Below are 7,269 nucleotides of genomic sequence, written 5' to 3'. Positions count from 1 at the left end.
TTTCATTTTGTAGTTTTGCACTTTGTTTTTCCCAATAATTGCGGTCTTGTTGTGGAATACTCATATTGGCTATCAGTATAGATTGTACCATCTTTATTTATCATTAGTTTGCATGCCTCGATTAATGCTAGTAATTCAGCAGCTTGTTCAGCCAATTCCTGTCAATCATGCTGCGTGCCTTCATCAAGTAAGGGTATTAGTGTGGCTGGATTTAAGGTTGTGCATCGCTCAACAGTCAAATGTGGTTGTGACAGCAAGATGGCAATGCAAGATAAATGTCTTGCAGGTGATAAAAACGCCATATTGGTTTGCAATAGGAGAGCAGACACTGTATGTGGGACCTTAAGGGTGAACTGCTCTCTAGTTGAAAAATAAGCTATTGGTCTTAGCTTATCACCGTATTGTTGTGTAAGTACGGAGGTCATGCAATAGCTTTTACAATCTACCATTTGAATGAATGTTTTATCATTAAATTTGGAAGGCCTAGCGCAGCACTGGACACAAAATGTTGTTTAATGTCACAGAAGGCCTTTTCTGCCTCTGTACTCCATTAAACAGGTGATGTCATTTTAAGGTTGTTTTCATACATTAATTTTGACAATGGTGCAACAAATTCTGCATAGTTTGGAATCCATGCTCTACAATAATTTGTCAGACCTAAAAATTATTATTATATGTTTCTTCGTCTGTGGTTTAGGATTTTTTAAGACTATAGCTCTCCTGTCTTCTAATTAGTCTTTCCTCCTATCCTTAAATTATGGCCTAGATATTTAACTTGTCTTTTACATCATTGCAATTTATTTTTGTTAACTTTATATCCCTCTTCTGTTAGATGATGCAGTAAGGTCAATGAATCTTTGCATGTCTCTCCATCTGTAGATGCCAGAAGACATGCGTGTTGTCATAACTTGTGAATAAATAGTTGGACTTTCACAGTAACCTTGCGGTAATCTAGTAAATGTATATATATATTTTTTTTTTCTCAAATGTGAATGCAAACCAAAATTGACTGTTATTTTCTATTGGTACTGAAAAGAATGCATTACTGCATTAATGCATTAATGTCCACTACTGTAAACACAGTAGCGTCTGGTCTTAATGAATTTAACAATGTGCGTGGGTTTGGTACGCATGCTCTGTATTACTGCAGCTCATCACATTCTTTTTTATCTTCTATTTTTGTGATAAGCTGCAAGGCTGCAGACAACAGGGCCTTTCCCACGTTTAACGGTGGCTTGTCTTTTATTTTTTATATAATTTGATTCCTGCAACGCGGCTATTTTTTGTGTATTTAACCAACCATTAAAGCCGTGTTCGGTTATCCCTGTCTCTAAATATTAAATTTTATCAGGATCCTGTTTCTTTTTTTCTTTTAAATTTAATTTAATGAACCTCCAACCTTTACACTGCAGTGTATTCCTGTTTTTTATTTTACTACTTCCTTTCCCCATTTGAAAGAATTTGGTTCAGTGTAATACTACCTAGGGTAGTCTAGAACACTGTTTCTTTTCAGTAGGACGGTGATTCAAATTTACTTTCTGTGGTAATTCTCACTTCAACTCTTTCGAGTGGAGAATTCTTGCCTTTGCATCCACAAAAGTCCACCGTTTACTTTCCCACTGTTTTGGTATGGAATGAAAAACCTAGTGGTTTCCCATTTCCCATTTACACTCTCATTCAAACAGTTTTCATTCACACTGGCTCGTCAGAGGACTCCGCCGTCCTATACGGAATTTAACTACGTTTGTCAACAGCTCATTAGAGGACTCCGCCGTCCTATACGGAATTTAACTACGACGCCACGAAACTTTCCTAGTTTCTTTATTCATTAAACACGGAATTGAAGTACGTACAGGACTCCGGCATCCTCGCGGAATATGTCGGACTCCGTCGTCCCTTACTTGCCAGTGACTAGTATTACACAAGGTTTATTAAACACGGAATTTAAGTACGTACAGGACTCCGCCGTCCTCGCGGAATTTGTGGACTCCGGCGTCCTTTTTCCTAAAAAAAAAATTTTAAATTTAACTCACCAGTCGTCTTCAATCCTGTGGATTGTCGTCAACCTTCAGATCCCAGTTGAGGAGAACGAAGACCAGTCCCGTAAAGGGTCTTACTTGCCGTGGCCACGGTCTCTTAACTGGAAGTCGGCTCCACAACTGGAATCCTCGGGTGTGTTGACATCCGGCTCGAAGGACCAATTTAATGTTGGATTTATCTTACCCAACATTATAAAAAATAAACACAAAAGGAATGAAGACACTGGTTTCTTTTTCTCATGAGGAGGGCGTATGGGAGATTGTTCAGATCACAGCCTCTCAACACGCTCTAAACAATCCCCCCCCTCGCTCCTGCATTTATTTGAAATAGGAGGGATTTACAAATCATAATGTTCTAAGCAATAAGACACAACACCAAATATTTGATAATAAGAGGGTTTTTCCCAGACATAGTATTCTAAACAATAAGACACGACACATAATATTTGATAATAAGAGGGTTTTTCCCAGACATAGTATTCTAAGCAATAAGACACAACACAAAATATTGGACCAACACTTGTCCCGACCCGACCACATCCGATCACGTCCTTGGTCCAGGCGCCCTTCCATCGGATGATGCTGAGTCATCTTTTCAAAGGCGAGACATCTAAAATCGTCCATAATACTAATGCAAGCTAAGCAAATAAATGATAACTTCTAGAATATATTTAACAAAAACGGATCCAAAAATATGCCTAACGTGTAAAGATTGGAAATATGTTCAACCCCTCCAAAACCCTTCCAAAATAAAACATTTAAACACGGAAATTAGTAGGGTGAAACAAAAAGATGACGAACTTTTTGAAGAATATAGGGTTAGAATGACCGCTCGTTTTAAAGCAAACAGCAGCTTGAATGAGGATGCCAATCCTCAAGGCCCTTATCAACAACAGTTAAAAAATGCTTTACATGCGAATTCGAAAGAACACATTAACAGATGGGTAGATAAACATTGGATAAACCTAGCAACTGGCCCTCTGGAGGAATATGTTAATCATGCCCTCCACGCAGAAAGAGTGTTAGGACAAAAAAAAAGAAGATACATGTCTTCCTCAATAAAGGAACAGAAATATACTATCAAGGCAGAGAGAGAGATAATTTTAGACCGTGGGAGAGTAAGATATGGTAGAAATCGAAATTATTATGATAATACCGTCTGTTGGTGCTGTGGAGACAAAGGCCACATTGCACGTGACTGCCCTAAAAAATAAAATAAAAGAGAATACGGACAAACTACCGCATGACTAAGCCAGCCTGGTGGACATAAGCAATGCCTTCTTTTCTGTACCAGTAGAAAAGAACAGTCAATTTTGGTTTGCATTCAAACCAGTCGGCCACCGTGCCGCCCATTATTATTATTATTATTATTATTATCCATCCATCCATCCATTTTCTGAGCCGCTTCTCCTCACTAGGGTCGCGGGCGTGCTGGAGCCTATCCCAGCTGTCATCGGGCAGGAGGCGGGGTACACCCTGAACTGGTTGCCAGCCAATCGCAGGGCACATAGAAACAAACAACCATTCGCACTCACAGTCATGCCTACGGGCAATTTAGAGTCTCCAATTAATGCATGTTTTTGGGATGTGGGAGGAAACCGGAGTGCCCGGAGAAAACCCACGCAGGCACGGGGAGAACATGCAAACTCCACACAGGCGGGGCCGGAACCCGGGTCCTCAGAACTGTGAGGCTGACGCTCAAACCAGTCGACCACCGTGCCGCCCATTATTATTATTATTATTATTATTATTATTATTATTATTATTATTATTATTATTATTATTATTATTATTATTATTATTTCCTGTGACCCTAAGGAGGACAAATGTTATACAAAATGGATGGCTATTGTTAGATATATTTCTATGCTGCTGCTTACAGGACACTAGTACACACACTAGCTTATGTTTTTTAAAACTGACCACACAATGTTATGAATACACACGCGCGTGTGCGCACACACATACAAAAACACACACACACAGACACACCACAAACATACTGATAACATTCAGGCTGAGAGCAGACGAGAACGGGTTTGATAAGGAGCCGCTGAGGGAACTAACGGTTCTCTGAAAAGGTGAGCCACTCGGCTTCTGGATCCCACAAGAGAAGGAAGAGAGTCCAGCGTGATGTATGCTTCCCCTTAACCATAGCCTTGTAAACCCCACCCTTGCAAATTTGTGTTCTAGATTTTGTTTTAATAAATACTAAAAAGACAAGTTCAGTGTATCAGGATTCTTATTTGGAAACAAGATCACCACCGAACATTAAAAGAACCGGAAAGAAGGAATTCCATCAAGGAGTTTTTCCTTGCGAGGCCGGCTGAGTAACACTCGGGCCTCGCTGAATTCCTTATAATTTATACTATTACTTGTTCTTTGTAATATTAATATAGTATTATTATTTTTATCAGGTATTTCAGTTACCATTACGAGGATGTATTTATTTTACAGAAGGAATGTGATGTTTTGTTTTTTTTGTTTATGTACACTGTTTTCCAAATTATTGTGCATGTAGGATTTGGGTAAAATAAACATTTGAGTTTTTGTTTTTTTAGGGATTCTTTTCAAAATGTTGTGCATGTTGTCTGTTTAGATCCCGGTTATAAATCTCACATAGGTTTAAACAATTAGTTTACCAAATGAGCCTAATTAAATCAGTTATTTAAGGAGGTTGTTCCATGTTATTATGAGTCACACTTTACAGGATATAATCGGGAAAAAGAAGGATGTTTTTCGTAATGAAAAGTATGTAATAGTGCGATTTCTTGCAAAAATATTGAAAACACAGTAAGTCATCAAAAATTTGCCAACAAAATACAAGAAATTATTATACAATTTACACGTATAATTAAACTAAAAGCTAGAAAGAATGGCCTGCCTTGGTTAAACACATTTATTCTGAAACTGATGAAAGAACGCGATCATTCCTTGAAGTTGTCGGTCAAATCAGGATACAATAGACAGCACTTTATCTCACTGAGAAATAGGGTAGTGAAAGAAATAAGAAAATCTAAAGCTGACTTTTTCATTACTGCTCTGAATAGTGCGAAGGGAAATTCAAAAATAACCTGGAATTATATTACAAAACTATTGGGTGTTACACAAAATAACAAAACAAAACTAATGCAAATTCAATTAAATGGAAACATCCTGACGGAACCTCAAGTGATGGCTGATGCTTTTAACAACTACTTCATTGAATCTGTGTCAGAAATCTCTTCTAAATTTGCAGTAAAACAAATGAAGGAATACCCTGCATTGTCTACAACGCAGTTCTTTACTATTACAAATATTACTGAGACCAAAGTTATCGATTTAATTCATTCACTCAAACCATCTAAGGCAAAGGATGTTTTTGGAATGGACACGAGCATGCTCAAAGATCTAGGTTCAACTCTTGCTCCTCCTATTGCCTCAATCATTAATCTTTCAATTTCATCTGGTCACTTTCCAAAGGCCTGGAAATCTGCTATTGTTACCCCTGTCTTTAAATCCGGTGACTCAACTTCTCTGAATAACTACCGACCTATAAGCATTCTTCCGGCCATTTCCAAAGTTGCAGAAAAATGGGTGTCAGAGCAGATTGTCCATTATTTAATCAGCAGCTCCCCCTCTCTCCACGCCATGCAGTTTGGTTTCAGATCCAAGCATTCCACTGAAATGGCTACATGCCTCTTCATTGAGAAAATCAAATCTTCTCTCGACAAGGGTGGAGTTGTAGGGGCGGTGTTCTTGGACCTCAGGAAAGCTTTCGATACAGTAAATCACACTGTTCTTCTTACCAAGCTCTCAAAATGTAACTTCTCTCGCAAAGCTGTGAGCTGGATTGAATCATATCTGCATGACCGAACACAATCTGTATCAGTTAACAACTGCAGATCAGAGTCTCTTAGGCTAACCTCTGGAGTCCCTCAGGGATCAATATTGGGCCCCCTTTTATTTAGTCTTTATATCAACGATTTGCCCACTGTTTGCTCTGAAGCAGAGTGCGTAATGTATGCAGACGACACAGTTTTCTTTGTTCATGGTCGCTCCAAAGATACTGTTGCTGCTAAACTCACTAATACAATGTCCTGTGTCACAACTTGGTTGCAGGAGTGCTGTCTACAGCTAAACGTTTCTAAAACTGTAGGCATGTATTTCACTAAAACAAATAGAGTATCACCTGACCCCGACATACTTGTTAATGGAGAAAAAATGCAAATTGTCAGCCAATACAAATATCTTGGGTTAATAATAGATTCACAGCTTTCCTTTAAAGCCCATATTGACAAATTGTGTAAAAATATCAAATTAAACCTCGCAAATTTTCGTGCAATTCGGAATGAAATGTCAACTGAAGCTGCAAAAATTTACCTGCATTCGATGATTCTTAGTCACTTTAACTATTGCATAACCAGTTGGTCCCAGGCTGGTCAGAATGCAAAAAAACCATTGGAAGTTTTGTACAAACAAGTAATTAAAGTGATGGATAAAAAACCAAGGCACTATCATCACTGTGCAATTTTAAAAAAATACAGTCTTTTAAACTGGGACCGTCTTCACATATTTGCAGATTTAAATTTGATTTATAAAGTACTGCATGATTTGGCCCCAGCTCCTCTGGCTGAGTTCATCAGCCAAAGAAACAGCTCTGAGCGTGTCACTCGAGGCTCTGTCAGAGGTGACTGTCTCATTCCTCTGCGCAGGAGCACTTTCAGTAAGTCAGCCTGGTCAGTGAGGAGCGCTGGTGAGTGGAACTCAGTACCTAAGGAGGTTAAACTGCTTACAACATACAAGGCCTTCACAAAAAAACTGAAAATGTGGCTAGTTAACACCTATAGCTGCCAACACTAAAAGACAAGTATGTTATGTTGTCTTTTTGTTATGATCAAAAAAATTATGGTTTTATTCTCTCTTAATAGTATAGTTTGATTATGTATCCTGTATTATATTGTCTTGTAGATGTATTTTACTGATTTTTTACATCATGGCCAGGGGACTACAGATGAAAACTAGCCTTCTGGCTAATTCTGGCTTTTTTAACCATGTGTACTTCATGTGTTTTATGAAATTGCATTGTCCCCTTTCAAAAATAAACTGAAACTGAATCATACAATTAAAAAAGTTGTGATTCAGAGAACAAATAGGTTCGTTCAGATAAAGGCTGATACATTTTCATTATCTTGACCTTTATTGGATCAATCTGGACATTAGATAATACAGTCTGTTAACAAAGATAATA

This window comes from Phyllopteryx taeniolatus, chromosome 13, assembly GCF_024500385.1.
Source record: "Phyllopteryx taeniolatus isolate TA_2022b chromosome 13, UOR_Ptae_1.2, whole genome shotgun sequence".
Taxonomy (NCBI): Eukaryota; Metazoa; Chordata; class Actinopteri; order Syngnathiformes; family Syngnathidae; genus Phyllopteryx; species Phyllopteryx taeniolatus.
This window is presented reverse-complemented; position numbering follows the sequence as displayed.